This window comes from Natrix helvetica (assembly GCF_964273705.1).
Source record: "Natrix helvetica genome assembly, chromosome: 1".
In the NCBI taxonomy this organism is placed as follows: domain Eukaryota; kingdom Metazoa; phylum Chordata; class Lepidosauria; order Squamata; family Natricidae; genus Natrix; species Natrix helvetica.
Genome location: NC_138548.1, coordinates 133,290,206 through 133,313,543, shown reverse-complemented (window position 1 = coordinate 133,313,543; position 23,338 = coordinate 133,290,206). Strand labels below are relative to the sequence as shown.

At 41.8% G+C, this 23,338-nt stretch overlaps 1 protein-coding gene across 1 annotated transcript in view; it reads right to left on the bottom strand.

Annotated features, from left to right (window-relative positions):
• GLI2 (GLI family zinc finger 2) overlaps positions 1 to 19,497 on the bottom strand; it is a 270,161-nt gene extending 250,664 nt beyond the window's left edge. The window contains exon 1 of the mRNA XM_081968304.1: positions 18,983 to 19,497. The gene's annotated coding sequence lies outside the window, so the exon portion shown is untranslated. The remainder of the gene's footprint in view (positions 1 to 18,982) is intronic.
• Positions 19,498 to 23,338: the final 3,841 nt, after the last annotated feature.

Here is a 23,338-nt window from a genome sequence, read left to right as displayed (position 1 = left end):
ACAGTTAGAAGTGGTTGTCCACTGCCTACTTTCTAGGGCTGAGAAAAAGATGATTTAAACAAAGTCACTAGTTAAAAGCCAAGACTGAAAGATCATATGTTTTGGAACATTCATGAGAATGCCCAAAACATTTTCTTTGGACTCATTTCTAAAAAAAAAAAAAATCCCATTTTTTTTGGCCCTGTTTTGAGTTGGCTTTACTTAGTAACCAAAACATCATAGTGCAGATTTAAACCTAAATAGTTAGGTAGCATTGTGATGTCATCCTCTGACTAACAGGGTGAAATTACTCTCACAGATTTTCAAAAATAAAGGAGAATGAGCTGTGGAAAAAATATAATATTCCAATTGTTTCTTTCCCAAGTTTCATGTTGACCATTTATATCCTCAAACTAAAACTGAAGAATGTCCAACAGCTTTAAAGTTGGCATGAACTACAGATTTTTCAGCTTTTTGCAGGTTATACAATAACATCCCTGGCAAATACAATTTTGCAACTATATCATTTCTCATGGATAGATTATTAGGACATTTTAGTCTTTTGGTATATTTTTGAAATTATATCATGATAAGATACAAAACAGAAGACAGAAAAGATGAATAAGTAAAAAAAAAATCTGGGATTTTTTTATACTCTTCAGTTTATATAGGATTGGAGCAGGTTATAACAATTATAAAATAAATGGATAAATAAGAGAGAGACAGAGGGAGGGAGGGAGGGAGGGAGAGAGAGCTCAACAAAGTTATGCATATACTATATTTTATTGCCAATATTTATAAAGAAATGTAGTACTTGCATAAACCCCATTGAACTCATTGTGGGAATCACAATGTAAAGTTTACTCAAACTGATTCCCCTTAGGTTCAATGAGGCCTGCTTCTTGGTAATTACATATAGGATTAAAACCAAAGGGATTATAAAGTTGAAACAGTCAGTCCAAATGCAATGTTTCTCTAGGGCATTGGAAACAATGGTACAACAGATCTAATGATAAACTGGAACAAATTACTTTCCACAATGAGAAAGAAACTGGAGAGTTTGTTTAGATCCTTGGGAGTTCTTGATCTTAATTTACAGAAGGAGATCCCACATGAAACCGACGCCATTCTGATTAAAAGCAGGAGAGCCAAATTTTTCTAAGCAAAGATTCAGAACTCTACATGTCTGGATTTTTTTTAAAAAAATTGATAAGTATTGCAATACCAAATGGTTGGGGTAGAGGTAATCCCTGATTTACAACATTTAATGACCACACTAAAAATAGTGTGACTATTATGACTATTTTCCACACTTATGACCCATGGTCATGTGATTTACATTCGGATGGTTGACAACTCACTCACATTTATGACGGTTGCAATGTCCCAGGGTCACACAATCCCCTTTTGCAACCTCCTGACAAGCAAAGTCAATGGGGTGGTCAGATTCACTTAACAACCGAGTTACTAACTTAAAAACTGTGGTGACTCATTTAACAACTGTGGCAAGAAAGGTCATAAAATGGGGCAAAATCGTACTTAACAAATGTCTCACTTAGCAACGTGAATTTGGGGCTCGATTGTGGTCATAAATTGAGGACTACCAGTATGAAAGGCACAGCTGTCCATGTCCAGGTTCTTTGGCTCCTTTGCCACTGCCGTTTTGGAGCAACTGAGAAATAGTCACCCACACTTTTACTACAGGTAATCTGTTGGATTAGTAAAGGAAGAAATTACATAGTTGCAAAGGGTAGAGAAAGCGAAGGGTTAAAAATAGCATATGTTGTGATTTCAAATTATACCAAAACATGTGGCGCTTGTCTCCCAAGTCTGGCACTAAGGAGCCTGTGGTCTGGCAAAAGTTTGGATTTCTGGTTTTGATTTCAGAAATCATCACAAACACTAAAGCTGAAAAGCTCTAAATAACATTCGAAGGGAAGGGCTATAAAATCCTAGTTTATATACCATACATGAAACTAGACATTGTTCTTCTTGGAGTTTGTGTTCCAATTTTGTCTTTATATAATTAGATATGAATGGATCCTTAAAGGAGGAGGAGGAGGAAGAAATTGGTACTATGTTAGATCTTGTTGTAAAAATCTTTTGGCAACAAAGCTGCTTAATCTCTGAGATTAATTCTTTATTTGAGAAGACAAGCAAAGAAAGAATCTTGGATACTTCTGTAGTCTGCAAGTATCAACATGGAACACTGCCTGGAATCTCCAAAGGCATGTTAATCCAGTGGCTTTATCACAAAGTATCTGTCACTCTAAGAAAACTGGATCGAGGCAAGATACAGTTGCTCTTGTACTTTTAACTCCTGGTGCAAACGGTGATGGAGTTACCAACAATCTAATGAAACAAAGTCCTATTACTCTCTATACTATACGATGGGAATGTAGCCAGGCTGGTTTTCTCCCAGTGAGATGCCGCAGATCTATGGGACTCTAATACATCTGCGAGTATTTCCACCTATAAATAAGACATCTGAGTCACAGTGGCACAGTGGTTAGAATGCAGTACTGCAGGCTACTTCTGCTGACTGACTGCTGGCTGCCTGTAATTTGGTAGTTCAAATCTCACAAGGCTCAAAGTTGACTCAGCCTTCCATCCTTCCGAAGTCTGTAAAATGAGGACCCTAATTGTTAGGGACAATATGCTGACTCTGTAAACTGCTTAGAGAGGGTTGTAAAAGAACTGTGAAGTGGTATATAAGTCTAAGTGCTATTGCTATCTCCCTATTTCAACTTCTTGCAGCAATTTGGAAGTCATTCCTAAAATTGATCCAAAGTAGGTTGGGCTCCAGCAGAAAAAGGGGATGCTATAATCCTTTTATGTAACCAAACATTTATCCAGTAGTCCCTTAAACTTCAACCTTATATAACATATCGCTTCAGCACAGTTTTCTCTTTATTGAAACCAGAAGCCTGTGTGTGTATCTACACACACACACAACATACACTCTCTCTCTCTCTCTCTCTCACTCTCTCTCACTCTCTCTCTCTCTCTCTCTCTCTCTCTCTCTCTCTCTCCAAACTTTGGCATTCCTCAGCAAATTATTCTGAGAAGTTAATCAAAAACATCCTGAAATGTATGGCTTCTCTCTCATCACTTGCGAATGGGATGAAGAAGAATGCAGACCTAATGATTTGTCTTTATTAGTTGGAGAGTCAGTTTGGTGCAGTGGTTATGGCATCAGATTAAAAACTGGGAGACTTGCATTCTAGTTCCATATTAGACACACAAAGTCGTTGGGTGATCTTGGGCCAATCACTTTCACTCAGCCCTAGGAAAGAGGCAATGGCAAACCACTTCTGAAATCTTGCCAACAATAGCAACAATTTGTCTAGGCCTCTCCAGGAATCAGACACAATTAAACCGAAGAGGAAAAAAATGTATCAGTTGCTAGGGAACATAAATATAGGAATTGTATTTTACTCATGTTCTGATTTGGGCTTTAGAGCCAAATTCTCACAACCAGTGTGACAAGACAAATGTTGGACAAAAAGAGGAAAGGCTCTGATCCAGAGTGGAACAACTTCAGCTCCATAGGCTCTACAATAAAGGTAAAAATTCCCCTTGCACATATGTGCTAGTCATTCCCAACTCTAGGGGGCGGTGCTCATCTCTGTTTCAAAGCCAAAGAGCTAACGCTGTCCAAAGACGTCTCCATGGTCATGTAGCCAGCATGACTAAATGCTGAAGGTGCACGGAAGGCTGTTACCTTCTCACCAAAGGTGGTTCCTATTTTTTTACTTGCATTTTTACGTGCTTTCGAACCTCTGGGTTGGCAGAAGCTGGGACAAGTAACAGGAGCTCACTTTGTTATGCTGCGCTAGGGATTTCAACCTTTCTGATTGACAAGCTCAGCATCTTAGCCAATGAGCCACTGCGTCCCTTTACAATACTCCTTTTTAATCAACTTGAAACCCAACAGAAAAAAAAAGACTGGCTCAAATCAGGGGCATAACACTCAGTTGGGAAAGGGAATGAGATGCATAAATAACAGTCATATTGAGACAGGAAGCTATTTATCAGAACCAAAACCATTAAGTTCTATCAAAACTCCATTCTTTCTTAAATTCCAAAACCTCTAAGCTCCAGCAATCTGTACAGAAAATGCCTTAATTATGAGTGGAATTCTATTACAAATCATGAAGCTATCTCTTAGAATATTCTAATCTGTGTTCTCCTCTGATATGAGGTGCACTAATGCGTATTTCATCAAATACAGACATTTTTTCCAACAGTATGCATGAAAAATACAGGGAACTGCATTTTCTTACTCGTTCTCCTACAAAAGAAAGATACACCGAGGCAAAATAATTATTCAATTATACTTTGAAACAGGGGTCCCCAAACTTGGCAACTTTAAGACTTGTGGACTTGAAGTCCACAAGTGTTAAAGTTGCCAAGTTTGAACAGCTCTGCTTTAAAAGCACATTAGCACTTCTAGATCCAGAGTACCAATATGAGACAGCAGCAGCACAGAAATATTTTTCTCCATCTCTTTAACGCCATCTGTTGGTTGTCCAGATTTTTTTGCAGACCAAAGGCAATAGTCCTGCTTCCTCATTATTGGCCCAGCTATGGTTGTATATACTTCTTTAATTCCTATACTGGGAAGGTCTTGGGATAATCGCTGGACTATATTTATAGTCAAGCAGTTAATCAGAACCAAGTTCAAAGGGCAACAGTGATTCAGAACATATATAGTTAGTTATGTACATAGCACTTGTTCAGAACACCTTAAAGCAGCCCCTTTTCTTCCTTGGGTGCCTATGGCAGATCTTGGAAAAGACACCCTGCATTGGTAAGGTGTTCCTGGAAGCTGTGACATGCATGACCTCACATGTTCCACATCATATTAAAGTGATATTAGCATGCCATCTTAGGCTCAGACATCATTAACCGTATATAATGAATTAAGCTCACAGAGACATTTTAAATCAAATTCTGGGTCAACAACCGAGAAAAGACTCAAAGACTAAAAATGGTTATTCAAAGGCAGGCAGGCAACAAGTTGCTCTAGAAATCAAAAGCCACACTTGTAGGGTTGTATTAGACAGAGATCTCAGTGGGATCACTGGATCTATGAAGCAGCCATCCTCAGATGAACCTGTGGCACCCTGTATCTCTGAAAACTGGATTTCTTCTTTTAGGCAAGGAAACATATTTCCATTTCTTAGAGCGTGAGCTTTTCATTTTCCCAACCAGAAAAACAACAACAGAATTTTAGAGAAGAATTCAATGGGGATAAAAGCCATAGCCATGTGATTAGCTAACAATAACATGGAGGATGCTATGCAAGTTATCAACAGCACTGAGGTCTTCAAACAGAATAACTGCCAGGTAGACCTGCCAGACAACTCAGAATATTTGAGCTTCTGTAGCTCCCATGTGTTGTGTTTATGCTGCTAATTGTAAAAGGGAACAAAGAACATGGAACACCAGAAGTAAATGGCCAATGAAAGCTGCACTTTAAGAACTGCACTTTGTTTGAATTTTTGCACCTAGAACTGAGAGCTCTCTGGCCTGGATAGAGCATGAGTAACATAACAGTAAATGTTCTGAATGATAGACAATTTTAGTGTGCTGATAAGATACAGGAGGACCAGCTTTTAATTCTGCAAGTAATGACACTTAGCCCGAGAAAAGAAGACTTTACGTCTACTCTATGAAGTCATCTTTTCAGGTGAAGGGTAGAAGTAAAAAGCTCCAATATCTTGAGGGGTGATTGGTATGGGAAGAACATGAAGTTTGTCAGCTGTAATAAAATTTGCAAAACAGTGGGTTACAAAAACCAGAGATTTACAGGGCTGCATGATCATAAAGAGCCAGGAGGCATTCAGGTCAATCATGGTGAAATAAGCAAAATTTGTTCTATTTAGGACTGGCCATCTTTTTAAAATAGTGTGCATAATCACACACTGACCAACGTGCAATAGTGCAATGTCACTTCCTCAGAGACAGGTCTGTCTGTTTTTTTAAAAAATGTTTTGCATCAAGTATGAAAGATACACTGGTGTATCTTGTATACCTCAGGAGAGGCCATCCTATTCTGCCCTATAAGTCCTGTATCACCTCTATTCCACCAGTGCTGCTTCTTCCAAATCCAGCAATGTGGGATATATTTATGATTCATAATCCCATAGACCAAATTCTGGTGAGTTTACAGCATGTGTCAATCAAGGAAGTTACTTTTGTGCAAATTCTTCGTACATGTCACTCACATGATACATGGGGTTCATTTCACAGATTATTTTTCTGATGGGTTTGTGCTTTTCTCCCGCTTGAAGTCAACCTTTGATTTTCTTAGACTCTAAACTTTAGCACAAGTTTTTAATAGGCGGAATATATTTCATAAGAGGCACAGCATTTTGGGCAGTAAAAACTAGGCTTTAAACCTTGATCCTTAGGCCACTGCGCTATCAAAGGCAAAATTGATGATCATAAGTCCAACCATAACCAATGTATCAAACCAGGGTGCTTTGTTTCTGTTTTTGAGGAGAAAAATGACAGACTGAAGGACTGTCAATTATCTGATTCACAAGACTTCCATTTTTGAAAAGCAAAGCTAAAATCTACCCTCATATTCAGCAACTTGAGCTATATTTATGTGTCATTTGTCCTTCTCTTTCTTTAACCTTTGAGTGAAAACAAAGGAAAAGCTGTAGGTATGATTAATACAGACATTCACCAATGAGCAGGAATCCACAAATTATGTGTACACTTAGTACACATTTTTTGTGTATTAGCCCAAAACAAAATAGCCCCAAAGCCTCTGTATTCATGCAGAGTGCTTCTTTTTCAACCACATACAAAATGAAGGAAAGGAATTCATCTTTCACATAGTACATTCCCATAAACCATCAGTTTCCCTATAAACCATTAATCTTTCTGCTGAGTAAACATTACCTTCCATTTCCCTGACAGTTCCAACATGGCGAACAAGCATTTAGCAGCAATCTACATTAAGAGTTTGGATGCGCCCCCCACTATGGCAATGTCCATTCAATCATGGACTCTGTGATGCGTTGTGGGGTCTTTGGTCTTTCTGAACTTGGTGGTTTTCATCAAAATATTGTTTTGGGTACTGATGATGTTGCCTACGGTAGTTTGGTAATGAAATGTCTGCAAGAAAACCACCAAACTCGGAGAGCACCAAGGACCAAGCAGTTTAACCCCAGGCTACAAAACATTCTCTTCTATGATGGGTTCCTTCATCTCATTGTTTCTTCCTTTTTTTCCCCCAGAAACCTTGTTTGAAAAAAATGTGTTGTTGTTTGCCTTATACATACATATATAAATGATATGAATTTGATATCCACACAACTTATGTAAAAAAGAAGTTTGAAATGGTACACAAGGCAAGTTGGCTGATAATATTACTTGAAATCACGTGAGGTGATCACGTGAAGTGAAGATCACGTGAAGTGTTAATACCACTTTATAATGCGTTGGTAAGGCCACACTTGGAATACTGCATTCAGTTCTGGTCGCCATGATGTAAAAAAGATGTGGAGACTATAGAAAGAGTGCAGAGAAGAGCAACAAAGATGATTAGGGGACTGGAGACTAAAACATATGAAGAACGCTTGCAGGAACTGGGTATGTTTAGCTTAAGAGAAAGAAGGACTAGGGGAGACATGGTAGCATTGTTCCAATATCTCAGGGGTTGCCACAAAGAAGAGGGAATCAAGCTATTCTCCAAAGGACCTGAGGGTAGAACAAGAAGCAATGGGTGGAAACTAATGAAGGAGAGAAGCAACTTAGAACTGAGGAGAAACTTCCTGACAGTTAGAACAATTAATCAGTGGAACAGCTTGCCTCCAGAAGTTGTGAATGCCCCAACACTGGAAATCTTTAAGAAGATGTTGGATAGCAATCTGTCTGAAACGGTATAGGGTTTCCTGCCTAGGCAGGGGGTTGCACTAGAAGACCTCCAAGGTGCCTTCCAACTCTACTATTGTATTATTGTAAATAATTCCAGATTTTGTTTTTTTGTTTTTCTCTCTCGCTGATTCTTAAGTTCTTATACCCCCCAAATTGGAAAATTCACGGAAATGTATTAATCTACAACAGGGGTGTCAAACTGCCACCCTGCAAGCCGATGCATCAGGTACATACCAGCTCCGCAAAGGCAAAAAAGCCATGCTACATTGCGGTGTGTCATGTGACACAATTGCGTTTGAGACCCATGATCTACAGCAACCAAGATGTGCTCAACTAGCAAACAATCAGTCGTCATCGTCATCATCATGATGCATGTTCACAATCAATAATACAGGAAACGGGCTCAAATACCGATAGGCATTATTAAATAAATTATAATACTTACATAGCTGCTATTAGCATAACCCTAATTCACAATGGCATCTAAAGCAAATTCATCACACCCAGCAATATAATGATTTGATTTATACTGAAAAGAAAAAAAAAGGGGGGGGACCTCTGGGGAATAAAATTAAACTTGCAAGATATACGTGCTTCTCAAACCCAAAGGTTTTTTTTTTTGTTGTTGTTGTTAGCTTGCTTGCTTGCTTATTTTTAACCATCAGAATAACTAAATTATTAAAAAGGAGGGTGGGCAAATGCTTCTCTGAAATTAAATCACATGTTTGATTCACGTTCCCATGTCCAACGGGTTATTAATGTCAAGCGGTAGTGAAGATACTCAAGAAAATCATTACCATTCAGAGCCACTAACAGCTATTAAATCTCCATCAATTCAACTTAACACAAGTGTACTTCAGGGCCCTTCCAGATGCAGCTCAGAAGCTCCAGCCTGACTTTATTCTATTGTCCTCTAAGTCACAAAAGGGCCCTTGCTGAAGATGCCTCTGAAAAAGAACCGTATGTCTTATAGACCTGATGTTCTTTTAACAGATCTTCTCTTAATCAACAGAACCCACACGCCCTTTCTCGAACAATGGATTAAAAGAAAAATGGGAGAGAGTCCTAGGATAACCTCAGCAAATCAGCACAAAACAAGGGAAAAAAACCCCCTATATTCACATTACTGTAACAAAGTTTTCCTTTCACCCAGTGGTGAAATTCAGCTGGTAGTGGTGGCAGGAGGCTCCGCCCACCACCATCACGTCCCGTTTTTGACATCCTGCGTATGCATGGAAGGTGGTGCATGCACTCCATTTGCGAACCAGTAGTGAAGGTAAGTTGATTTCACCCCTGCTTTCACCTCTTGGAGACAGGAGGAAGGCGAGGAATATTTAATTTGGAAAAAGTAAGGTAAAGGAACTCCTCGACTTGTGATGGCAATGAGGACAAAAGCTTTCATTTACTAAGTGACGTGGTCATTAGATCAGTAGCGCCCAATTTTACAAACTTTTCGGCTGGACGCATGATTGTGAATCACACAATCATGCGTCCAGCTTCCCCCAATGACTTTACTTGATGGGATCCAGCTGGGAAGGTCACAAAGGGGGACTGCTATGTGACCATAGGACATTGGAAGAATACATGGCAGCTGCCCTACCTCTGAATTTTGATCAGGGATGTTTCAATGATTGCAAGCGCCACCATCAGTTGTAAGTCACTTTTTTTCAGTGCCACCATAAATGAGTGGTTGAAATTTGACAACTCCCTGTATGTCTCATTTTGCACAGAGAGCTCAGTTCTGATTCTGTTGTTATTGCTCATTTAAAGCCTCATGATTTCACTGAATGTTGAATGTGTAGTAGAACTGCATCTTTGGCCTTTGCCTATAACATTCCAGATAGTTACCACACTCTAATGTGGCCAAATGTAGGCCACCATCAACTGGACAATGGGCCCAAATCAGTGGTGAAATTCAATTTTTTTACTACCAGTTCTGTGGGCATGGCTTGGTGGCATGGCAGGGCAAGGATACTCCAAAATCCCCATTCTCTCCTCACTCCAGGGGAAGGATACTGCAAAATCCCCATTTCCACCCCACTCTGGAGCCCACTCTGAGGTAGTATTTGCCAGTTCTCCGAACTACTCAAAATTTCCACTACCAGTTCTCCAGAACCTGTTAGAACCTGTTGAATTTCACCCCTGGTCCAAACCTGTTTTCTGCTCTGTATTTAGTAATTAAATGGATGGAACATGGAAAGATAACTTCATGAAACAGTCTAAATGTTAAGCAGAATAGATTTCAGCCCTTGAATGGGTAATTGGTTTACCAGCCTTCTTAAGTAGTCTTGAACTTTAGAAATAAAACATGTAAGTAACTGATCTCCAAGTCCCATGATTTTGGGGTGCCACAACCGAGCATCATACTGTGCAGGTTCTGTCAATATTCCCCAATCAGATGACTGAACATGCTTTTTTTTTTTTTTTTTTTTTCAGATGTGCCATGAGGTTTGAGAATTCTGCCTGCCGTGGGTCCAGTCTTTTGGGGAGGACCCCCAAGCTGGAGAAAGGCGATTTACAGGTTTGTGGTATGTCAAACAAATGCATGAGGTAGGTAGCCAATATTCTTGACTACAACTCTGAATGAAGTCCAATTTCCATAAGCTGCATGATGGATGTAAATAATTATTTCATGGGGGAACTGTTCAAATATTCACCCTGATAGAAGTAAAACAGGGCTTGGCATTCAAAGGCAACCTGGTTTACATTACTTCTTCAGCTTCAACCTCAATAATATTTGGGCAAACAATTGACACAAACTCAAGGTAAACCGATTGCAGAAAATATGGCTTCAGCAAAAGAGTAGTCAACGCCTGGAATGCTCTGACTGACTCCGTTGTTACATCCTCAAACCCACACAGCTTCAACCTTAAACTGTCTACAGTGGACCTCACCCCATTCCTAAGAGGTCCATAAAGGGCGTGTACATAAGCGTACCAGTGTGCCTACTGTCCCTGTCCTACTGTCCCCATTTATTTGTATTCATTTCTTTCATTCATGACCATGTTTATATTTATACCTGCTATCTTGTACATGTCTGACAATAAATACAAATAAATACAAATACATAAAGACTGGTTGCACCTAAAAAGGCACTCTAATACCTACCTGTAAAATCTAAGAATGTACATTCCTTTACTGATATATAATAGCCTACTCTCTTTTCTTTCTACCTGGCACGATGCACCATAAATAAAAAACATGGGGGGGGGGGAGTTTGATAGAATGCTATGGTAGTCTAGAAATACATTAAAAAGTCAACAACCAAAGCACCTCTGATATTGTAAGCAAAATCCGCTGAGACAAACTAATTTTGATGATTATTTGTTTACTATCTTTGGGTGCGAGACAACCAGAAAATACTAAGGTAGTGCACTAGTCTGAGAAGCTGAAAAAATATTGAAGAAGATGATGGCCTGAAAGTAAGAGCTCCCCAGATAATAAGCCCAATTGGGCTTTTGAGAGCATGCGCTAAAATAAGCCCTCCCCCAAATTATTGCAACACAGCAGCAGCCATGAGGTGATCACACTTGTCGCCTCCTGCACCTCAAAAATAATAAGACGGGACATGGACTTGTCTGTATTGTCACCAGAAAACAACTAAAAGGGCACTTTTTTACTTCTGATATGGTGAATGTTGTATACATTGGAACTTCTCTGACTAATGTCAGTTGTTTGTGATGTCTATTTTCAGAATTCCATTTAATAGACATGCCAGAGATTAATCCAGAAATTTCAGCAAAGAGAACACATATTCTGTCATTCAACTGAGCCTGTTTTTCTTTTCTGAGTACTGTGCCCGGCTAGTCAGGCTGATCCAAAAATCTTCCTTAACTTCCTCAAAGAATCTTTTTAAAATATCAAGCAAACAAACTTCATGCAGCTTTAGACATTTTCTTTCATGTAGCTCCAGAAAATGATAATTGAGGATAAGCTATTTCTTGATTGCATTTTCCACTAATAGGCAGCCTTAGTTTTTCATTAAAAAGAAGAAGAAGAAGAATACAACTATTGTTACGATCATGTTAAAGACTTGATGGCAATGTGAATGTAAAAATCCCATGCAAATGCTGAGGACAGCAAATGCATGTAAGAAACCCACTGGCGATTGTTAATAGGCAGCAAATGTGACCATCAGCATTCACCAGGTTGCTATCAGAAAGTGTGTGTGTGTGAGCGCACACATGCATGCATGCATACACAAACAACACACATCCATTATATTCATCAGCTTTCTCTAGGACAGTCAGCAAATTTTGTCTGAGCATAATAACAATTTAACAAGCAGCCACAAGTTATTGGGGAAATCAAGTAAAAGATTTCTTGTAAAGTACTTTATCCTACAAAGGTATCCACTGGCCAATGAGAAAATGTGGTTATTTGGGAGACGTTATCTGAAGCTAATAGAAGATAAGCATCTTACATGTGCTAAATTCAGTTTTCCACTCTCCTGCCAGACAGGCACACAAAAGAAATAAAACAGGAGACTTAAGAATAACTACTGTTTAGTGTCTTAGAAATCAAGTATGACTGAATCATAAAGAGGAAACAGTTCAAATGATTCCCCCTCTCCGCCCCCTCCCCTCCCGCCACATAAGTTGCTTGAAAGAAAACCCAGAAGCATAATTGGTCTGGAAGCCCCATTTAATTACAGGGTTCGGGTCCAACTGGGAAGGAAAAGAAGTGCATTTCAACCGCACCACCTGAGATCATCCAGATACTGAAACTATTTGCAAGTTGACAAAAACATTTGCATCATAAAACGCGCCAAGGCTGTGGGCCGAAGCAAGGCAGATGTGGAATGTGCAAAGATCAGGGCACTAAAACAATTGGGGCTGTAAATAAGGACTAGTAATCAGCAATGATTGCAACTCAGGGGTTTAAATGCCAGGCAATTAATGGGCTTCGTTTCCACTGAAAGGAAATAGTTTATCATAAGCTATCCTGTGAGCAGCCAAGAGCCTTGCATCTGACCCTCACAAAGGTATGAAAAGAGGGAGAAAAGCATTGATAATTGGGCTTTCTGTCCAGTCACGCACATTACACAAACTTTCTCCCTCTGAACCGTTAGGAGCCCAGCTGTTTCCTGCACTTTCTACTGTATTTCTTACAGTAGAAGACACAATGAGGGAAGGGGGGGGGTGTCTCTGGCGAAAAGGTGGGAAGGGGCACCCGGAGGGGAAGGCAGAATTCAACCTAGTGCTAAAAGTTCCTTTGATTTCACTGTTGTTTTTGGTTCATTAAATTTTCCACAGATTTGCAGAGAAGAAAAAAACATGATCAATAAACCTTAACAAAAGCGAACGTGTGAAAAAGGCAAGAGAAAGGCAAAAAGGAGGGGGGGGAGATAAAAGGCAGATCCTGATTTCAGAGCCAGAGGACCAGAGCTTTGGGCCGCTGAAGAATTTGAATAGGCCATCATTTCTTTACAGCTTTTCACTTTCTTTCTCCTCCTGACTGTTGGAACTCTTCAGTCAATACAATAGTAAATGCACTAAAACTGGTTTTCTTATGCTAATGGATGGGATCGGGCACTCAGAGTTAAAACACACTTCCCACCAATGTGTGTTCTTTTTTCTCCCTTTTTTTTAAAAAAAACATTAACCTATTCAAGTTAACCCAAAACTTCAGAGCCTGCTTAAAGCTTAACCTCCCCCATGCACAAAATTAATGTGGGTTCTGTTCCCACCTACTCTTTTTAGCAGCAAAGGGGCAGAAAAAGTCTTCAATCAGGGTAAGGTTTCTTTTTAAAAGCCTTTCAGATGAGAGAAATGACTGAAAAGGAAGGAGCAGAAAATCAGCATCTAGAATTTTAGCCTGTCTTATTTCATTCAATGAATGAATGGAACTAAGTAATAGTAATACTAATAACAGGAATAACAATACTTTGTAATTTGTTTCAAGGGGAAACTCTATTCTGTGTTTCTATAAATCTCTGGCCCTGTTATTCTGGATAGCCAAGGTCACCAAAAACTAAATTTCAATAAACATTCTTCAAGGTTTAAATAAATGGTTTCACTCAGTTATGCCATATATATATTTGTGTGTTTATATATATATATATATATAACTTATCGGCTTCTGGGTATTATCTTTAAGTGCAAGCATCACATAGTAAGTATCCAATAAGTAGATACAATTATGATAGCCATTTTTAAATAGGAATTTTGTTGTCTTTATGGCTTTGTGTGTTAAAGAAGTAATTGACCCTAAAGAGTTTACCTTTCAAAATGTTAACAAATAAAGTCCAATTCTTTTCCGTAGTCACCCTAATGTTGAGGATATGTCAAACACTTTTCAAGCAAATTAACACAAAGCAATCTACTTCATTCACAAAAATCTGGATAGCCAAACCCCGCAGCTTACAAGCAAACATTCACAGCCCAGTAAGTGTCAGAGAAGGCTTGGAGCCATAATTAGATAATAACCACATTTTAAAAGAAGGGGCATTCCAAATAAGCTCTTTTTTTAACCTGCTCCTTCAAAAATCTTTTGGTGAGATGGTGAAGTGTGCTCACTCTAAGGAAAGCAACAGTTGGGTATTTGCTACACAAATACACAGAGAGAGTTTTGGAAAGCTGCTCGCTGCATTTGCTTTCTTTGCTAATCTGTCCTGGAAACTCTGTTGTGAACAAGGCACTTCTGAGAATACAAAAAGCTTGAAGGATTTGTGTATCTTTCAGGACACAGTGCAAACAACTGGCTTACAGTAGGCCACCAGAAGTTGAGCGAGGAGCTTAGCAACATTTATTCAGCTTCTATAAATGCTTTGGATGTCTCAGGAAGCGATTGCTCTGGTAAGAGGAGTTGCCCCTTTAAAAGTATATATGTTCAAGGCTATCCCCCCCCCAAAAAAAGTCAAGATATTCTATGCCTTAAATAAAACCAAAAACTCTTGATACATATTAATCTGGCTAAGGAAGCTTTGTAATTAACCAACACTTTCAGCCTCCTCCCCTGTCCTGTAACTCTAGAAGAGCCACCACAAGTTATAACCCAAAACAAGTAATTTTTTTTTTAAAAAAAGTGCATTACATTTTACATAATGTATTTCTGCAATAAGATGCAATGCAATGAATACTTGACAGAGAATTCCCCCGTGTAGTCAACGATTTTTTTTACCTTGTGGGAAAGTAATATGGTAAAACTGACAACTCCTTTGCATTTGCTCAGAATGCCATACAAGCTTAAGATCAACAGATGATACAGGGGGAAAAAAGGATTATGCTGCAGCACCTCCAGATAGTTTTAAAGAGTACGCTAAACCCACAATACAATTCCTCCACTGTCCGCTTCTTTACCTATTTATTTATTTTTTGGTAACTATTCAGCTTGCTTTTCCAGTATTGTCATCCTGCACTAGCTTTATACTATGTTGTCTCAAGTTTATCAGAATTCCAAAAATAAAACTTCTGCATATAGGTTAGCACTACTAGATGTATCATGCATCGATTAATCACCCCAATCTAAGACAACCTAATAGGAGAAAAGAGGAAAAACAACAACAGGAAAGGGCCTGAATATTTCACCTTATTTTTTAAATGAACATAACTGCCTGCAAACATCACTTACACACACACACACACACACACACACACACATAAAAACATGGAAATACCTCCACCTATATCCCCTCCTGGATGTTAAGAAAGAAGGATATGAAAAAGAAGCTGGAACCCATCTTCCTGAGGACATATTTTCTTTTGCAGAGCAGTTAACATTTCTAGGCATTTCAAAGTAGACATACAAGTGAATTCAGGATCAAATTATTCTTTCACCACACCCGCATTTTCAAAGATTATCTCTTTGGGAAAAGCCACACCACAGAATGAAAAAAGCCACTAAAGAGAAAACAGTGATTATCAGGTAGAAGAAACAGTTCTATTTTCTAAAAATTATGGGCAGCCTATCTAAAGCCTTTAGAAAGATTATACATGTAGAGTCCCTGCAATTTTCTTGGCATGAATTTTGGAAAGTTGCCTTAGGTTTAATTGTCCCACAAAAAGTTCCACTGAGAGTAACTTCCTTGAGATGCAAGCATGAGAGAAAAGACCATACCGATGAGATATTACATTGTAAGTGTCATTTATTTTGAGGAAAAGTCAAAGGCAGGTGTCGTCACCACTTCCTTGCACATTGGGCAAAATGTAAATCACTTCAGGCAAACTTTAAAAACCACACACACAAACTCAGAGTTAGACACTGGTGTGCAAACGATGTGCAATGAACATTTGCAGCTAGGAAAACCTCCGATATCTGTAAAAAAATATTTTCCAAGTGAACGAAAGTAATTTGATTTGCTTTACACACACACACACACACACACACACACACAAATTTGCTTTACCTTCAGCCTGGTACACAGAAAATCACAAAAAAAGGGATTCACTGAAATTTAAGGGAGCTAGAACAAGCAGATGAGATCCATGCAGCTTTGCAAGAAATCAGTTTTTCCCCTTTCTGTATATTTTGGATTTTAGCGTTTATTTACTCTATCCTTTTGGCATAGGGTCCAAGGGACATGCCAATACAATATTTGTTTAAATGCTATTTTATGCAGCAGGCAAGAGAAACGTTTACTTTTGAATTCTTGGCCATGAGACCCAATTGCATAAAAAAGAGAGTAATTCTTTTTTTACAACTGCTCTTTTTATTGGCAGCAGTCAATAGTATATGAACTTCAAAACCCAAAGCTGAAAAAGTGTACCTAGACCCAGTATTTTAGAAACTATATAAAATCAAAGAAATCAACATAAACGAAGTGTGTTAAGGATTTAAAAGTTGAAACTTCATAGGTTTCAGCCTATGCTAGTGATTCATTTCTCTATTCTGTAATGAGCGAACTGCCAAAGTTTACCTAATCTCCGTTTTATTATGTTAAACGCATTCTGATTTGTTATCATGTTGCTGTCTCTTACACTTGTTAGAAAGAAACGCTCATGGGGGGGGGGAATATTGGACTTCCTGATGAGTAAGCTGACATTAAATAAATTACAAAGGGTAGCGTAGTTTATCACAATATTGTGGGTATATACACTACTCTAAGAGAAAGTTAGACTTCCCATTCAAGTGCAGAAGAATCTTTCCTACTTCTTAAGTCTTCACTTGTTTTCATTTTCTCTGCTATGTAACTTTGTCCAAAACAGTTAGTTTTGTGGCCTTTATGATGAAAGGTGACCGATGGTGCGAAAAAGTTGTTTTTGTTGCAAGCCACATGTATAGATGAGATAAACTTAATGAGAAACTAAACTCTTTATGTTGCCAGATGTTCCAGGCTTAAAACAGCCCAAAACTTCTCAGCATCTCTCTCCTTGCACAACTTTACAAAGCCCACAGCTGCCTCCAAACCTCAGCTCCCTAGAGAAGGAAAGGTACAAGAGGCCCCTGGCTATTATTCATCGTCTTCTTTTGCGGGCGCTGACCGCTAAGAGTTTCCAATCTCGGCCCGACTTCTAGTTAAGTAAAGCGCAAGTCTAACAGCGCCTCGAGCAACCCTTGGAGGCAAAAGAAAAAAGAAAAAGTGTGCAGTTCCGCCGAGACTGGATATTTTTAACAGGGAAACCCCAGCAAATGATAGCGATCGAGCGCGGGTGCGTTTTGCGGTCGAGACTGGCACCCTGACGAATTGAGTTCCTTCTCTTTGCAATTGTTTTCAGCCCCGAGGTAAGGGGGGGGGGGAGAAAGAGAGAATCTCCCCCCTTTGCTCTTTCAAACCCTTAATAGGATTGGCGCCCAGTTCGCTCCACGCCGCTCCCCGACACACGCGGATCAAGTTGCAGAGGTGGATGGTTGAAATTCCTTCGCAAATATACTTGCTGAAAGATAGCTTCGGGGACCGGAGAAGGATGGGATGGTGGGGAAGGGGTGGGGGGAAAGAAAACATCGTGGCTGGGAGGCGAGTGCGTGGAGTTAACTCGTATCCAGAGGGGTCTCTCTCTCCCTCCCCCCTCTTCCTTCACCCCTCTTTCTTTTTCTCTCCCCCTCTCCTTCCCTCTGTCTCCCCTCCCTCTCTTTCTCTTTCCCCCTCTCCCTCCCTCTCCCTCCCTCTCTTTCTCTTTCCCCCTCCCCCTCCCTCTCTTTCTCTTTCCCCCTGTCCCTCCCTCCCTCTCTTTTTCTTTCCTCCTCTTCCTTCCTCCACTCCCCAACCCACACACCCAGGGAATAAGCCTACAGGAACTTCGGCCACGTTCTCTCCTGTCTCTGGAAATATACAAAAATAAACCTTGCGTTGCAACAGAAGTGACTGTCAGGCTGTTACATCACAGTGCCACGAGGTTGCCGCCTTAGATCGCCGCACGCACTTCAGAGAAAGCATCATCCCAAGCAGCTGCACACACTCACTCACACAGGGGCGCAACACGCATCCTGCCACTCGGTCCAAAGTAGCCGGAAACTACAGTCCCGGGGCGCCCCCGAAGACGCTTGGCAGGCAAAGTGCGGGACGACCTTTCTCTCTCTTTCTCCCTCTCTCTCACACACACATCCCAAGGCAGCGTCCGCTGAATCCTTGCAAAATTGGGCAAAAGCGGAGAGCTCCACCGAATGGACCAGCGGACTCTCTACCTGAGGCCGTTTCAAGGCGATCTGCCCGCGAAGAGAAGGGAAGGGAAGCCGCGGAGACCTCTGTGCTCCCCCACCAGCCCCTCTGCTGCAGAAGGCCGGCGGGACGGGAGGTGGGCTTCTCCCTTCGCTCGGCTTCACATTACGGCCGGATCGGGCCTAGCCACTTCGCCTTCCCTCCCACTCCCTTCTCCTCTCCTGTCCCACTTGCTCCCGGCTAACTCGCTCTCTTTCGGCTGCAGCGGGGCAGCCAGGCGCGGCCGCTAAGTTTTTGGAGTCGCTTCTTTCTCCGCGCTGCAACCTATTTTTGCGAGGTGTGTTTGTGTGTGTGAGGGTCCTGCCCCAACTTCCCCCCCCCCACTCTGGGCCGTCACACCCACGCGAGAAGAGGAGGCGGGAAAACGCGTGTTTCTCCCCCGTCCACGATCTCACTTCTCCGCTCGGGAAGCCGCGTCTGCGTCCCCTCCAGCCCCTCCCCACGATAAATGCCCAAACGCCGGGACCCCCGCCCCCCCAAAAAAAGTCACGAGCGTCTCTGCGACTTTACCCCTAACGAGAAGTTTTCAGGCGGCCAGCGGCTGTTCCGGCTCCACAGCAGGGCGACGAGCCCGGCTCCCCATCGTCCACTTCAGGGGCGCGGAAGAGCGAGTGGGGTTCGCTGGCCGGGCTTCCTTTTTGTGCTCCGTCTCTCTGGCCCCCGTCTTGTTTTAAAGAAAGGCGAAGTCGCTGCTGCTGCTGCTGCTGTTGTTGCTGCCGGCCCTTCCCGACGCTCGCGCGGATTCTTTCCCCTTCTTTCTCCCGCTCCGAGGCTCATTGATGATCGCCGGGGGGGAGGTGGAAAGAGGGGGGAGGCTGGGAGAGTTTAAAAAAGTGTCGAGCGCCCCTGCTGCTGGCGTATTTCTGCCCTTCTGCCATCCATCATCCCTGCGTAGGACATCAATACACGCACGCTCGGGGGAGAATGAAGGCGGACGGAGAGGAGGAGGAGGAGAGGGAGAGTTCTGTTTTCGCCCACCGCCAATTGAGGAAAGTTCAAAAAAACAAGAAAAGAAAAGAAAAGGGGGGCGAACTAAAGGGGAGGAGAAAAGAAACTCCGTCCGTCTCTCTCTCTCTCTCTCTCTCTTTCTCTCTCTCTCTCTCCCAACTTTTGAAACCCAGTTGGGGTTTGGTTAACTCAAGTCAGATGATCTCCGGAACCCAAATCCATTGACTGATCTGTTTTCATTCTAATCCTCGGCGGCGGCTGCTCCTCCTCCTCCTCCCCGCCCTGAAGTCAACTGCACCATTAGCTCTTCCAGAGAGGCGGCCTTCCTCGCATACCGGAGGGGAAAGGAGGTGCCGCGAGTGGCCCAGAGGGGAGGGGGTGAGAGGGGAGAAGAGGCGGAAAAAGGAGCCGGCGCAGCGGGAATTAAGCATCTCGAATTGCGCTTGGAAGAACAAGAAGATTCCCCCTAGAAGAGTGGGTCTCTCTCTCTCTCTCTCTCTCTCTCTCTCTCTCTCTCTCTCTCTCTCTCTCTCTCTCTCTCTCTCTCTCTCTCTCTCTCTCTCTCTCTCTCTCTCTCTCTCTCTCACACACACACACACACACACACACACACACACACACACACACACACACTTTGGCCACGGCACAGATCACTTGGGCAGCCGGCCAAGCGAAACGTTGCGAAGTTCGAAGGCGCTAGAAGACGACAAAGCTCCCCAGAAGTTCTCGAGGAGGTCCCAGAATCCCATCTCCCAACTCTCACCGATTGGCTTGAGTGAGTTTGGGATGAACCCCTGCTGTTGGCGGCCCTGGTGGGATGTAGTTTTCTTTTGTGGGTAAGGGGGTTCCAGCAGTAGCAACTTCTTTTCTTAAACAGTTGCCAGGTGACCTTGTTTGATGGCTTCCTTGGAGTTGTGTGTGCCTCTATTTTAAGTTTGTGAGTGCCAGAGGAAAATAATAAGGGGAGAAATGAATAGGAAAAGTTGACACTCAAAACTTTTGCATACAGATGTCCAGGGCATGATTGTCCCAAGAGGCAACTGGACTTTCTGGTTTTTTTCTTTGAAGACATTTGGCTTCTCATCCAAGAAGCTTCTTCTGCTCACATACAGATCAAAATTTTTCTTCCCTGTAACAGATGTTTCGGTCTTGTCAACTGCCACGGGTCCAAATGCAGTTGATGATGTGTCAACTTAATAAATAAAAATACATCAATCAATAAAGGCTTCTGTCTCATTATACAGTTGAATTATTAATATTTAAATTAGTTGGCTTTAACAGTAAGTGGATTATTCTGTCCCTTGCCAGCCTGGGTTCAAGCCAGGGTACCCCACTGAAACAGCATTGGTCACACTTGTCAATGACCAGTGGAAGGTTCAGGATAGAGGTGAAACAACCCTTTGGACCAGGGGTGAAATTCAGCAGGTTCTGACAGATTCTGGAGAACCGGTAGTGGAAATTTTGAGTAGTTCAGAGAACTGGCAAATACCACCTCTGGCTGGCCCCAGAGTGGGGGTGGGAATGGAGATTTTACAGTATCCTTCCCCTGCCATGCCCACCAAGCCACACCCACAGAACTGGTAGTAAAAAAATGAATTTCAACACTGCTTTGGACCCTTCTGGACTTCTCTGAGACTGTTTGGGAGGAGAGGAGTGGTTGAGCCCTAGGCCACTGCAAGGCCTCTCCTTTTTAGCTTCTACGTGAAACCATCCAGTATGGGGTCCAGTAACATCGGCTGATACCCAATTATATCTCTCCATCCCTAGCCAGACAAAGGACGCTATGGTAGTGCTAGCTGGGTGCCTGGAAGCTGTGAGAATCTGGATGGGCAGGAACCTGCTTTGTCTCAACTTTGACAAGACAAGTGCTGTGGGCTTTTGCCTCCCCTTCCCCACATCTGCCCCAGATGATGTTTCATTTTTGACTCTGGACAGGGCGATACTCTCCTGGGCTATGCTGATACATAATTTAGAGGTCCACCCTAGACTCAGGGCTGCTACTCAAGGGGCCTGTGGCAACCGTGTCTGGGGAAGAGGCTTTCCACACATGCCAATTGCACTTTTCCTGGACTGGGAGGTCTTGCTCATGGTCGCTCACGCCTTGGTCTTGTCTTGTTTGGATTACTGCAATGCACTCTACATGGGGCTGCCCTTAAAGACTACTCAGAAGCTACAACTGTTCCAGAACGCTGTGTCATGTGCAATGATGGATGCCCCTATGTTTACCTATGTAATACCTCTATTATTACCTTTAAACCCTATATGGCACAGGCCAGCTTTCTGTAGGACTTTCCTAAGAACATCTATCCCTTTTCCAAATTAGATAGGATGGGCATGCTCCTAGTCCCTTCCTTTACACATTGCCACAACAGTGACATACTCTGAAGTCTGCTACTGGTTCAGTTAGTCTGCTACCGAATATGTGCTTTGCGTGCAGGCATGCTTGAGGCGCACCTGCGCAGCACTAAAGTAGGAACATTTTGAAGCCTTCCAAGGGTAAGTAGAACAGCAAAGGAGGGGATTCACTGTGCCATGCGATTTGGGTGAGCTAGAAATCAGGAAATCCGACGATTCTAGCTAATATAAATTGCGCATCTCCACTGATCATCAGAAATTTTTTTGCTACTGGTTTGGGCGAACCGGTAGCATTTTTTACTACCGGTTTGGGCAAACGGGTCCAAAGCGGTAGCATTTCACCCCTGCGTTGCCACCTTATGGAGCTAGGAAGCATTCCAGCAGCCCCATGGAAAGCTTTTCCACCTGAAATTCAGTAGGCCTCCACTCTCTTAGTCTTCTGAAAAACACTGAAGATCTGAAGGCTTTTCCCCCAAGCTAGTTTAGGTGACTGCATTAACCTGAGCTTAACTTGGGATCAAGTTTTTGTTTTTAACGTTTATGGTTTTAACCAAAGAAAAACAAAAGTTGGAATATTTTGGGCATGTAATTCGACACCTGGAAAAATATGGCATCCTTCACTTAATCTTCCACTGAAAGACTGAAGGCAAATGAGGTCCAGGCAGAAGAAGAGCAACATTGCTTAAAAACCTAAGGGACTGGTTTGGACAAAACTCAACAGCACTTTTCCGTGTGTCTGTTGATAAAATAGGATTGGCAACGTGATTGCTAAGATATGGCACAAGAATAATAAGAAGAATGGTTTTAATAGTTTTAATAAGGTTTTAATGTTGCTTTATTATTGGTGGTTCTTTAGTTTACTTAGATTACATCTAATACATGGGCAGTTAGCGCTGGCACCCCTCAAGGCTGGGTGCTCTCTCCATTGCTCTTCTCTCTCTATACCAATGATTGCATCTTTAGGGATCCCCCTGTTAAAGTACTGAAGTTTGCAGATGATACAGCAGTCGTCGGTCTCATTTAAGATGGGGATGAGTCTGCATACAGACGGGAGGTTGAACAACTAGCCCCGTGGTGCAGCTGGAACCATCTGGAGCTGAACATGCTTAATGCAGAGATGAGAGTGGATTTTTAGGAGGAGCCCTTGTATTTTATCACCTCTTACTATATTTGACCACAGAGTATCAGCAGTAGACTCCTTCAAGTTTTGGGGTTCTATCATCTTCCAGGATTTGAAATGGACACCTAACATTAGAACCATCATTAAAAAAGCACAACAAAGAATGTTCTTCTTGAGTCAGTTCAGGAAATTCACAATGCCCCGGGAGCTGCTAATACAGTTTTACAGAGGAATTATTGAGTCTGTTATTTGTATAAACTGTGTGGTTTGGTACAGCAACCAAACAGGACAGGTATGGACTCCAACAAATAGCTAGGACTCCAGAAAAAAACAATTGCATCCAGCCTGCCTTCCATTGAAGACCTGCATGTTGCATAAGTCATACAGAGGGCTGAGAAAATATTTACAGACCCCTCACATCCTGAATATAAATTGTTTCAACT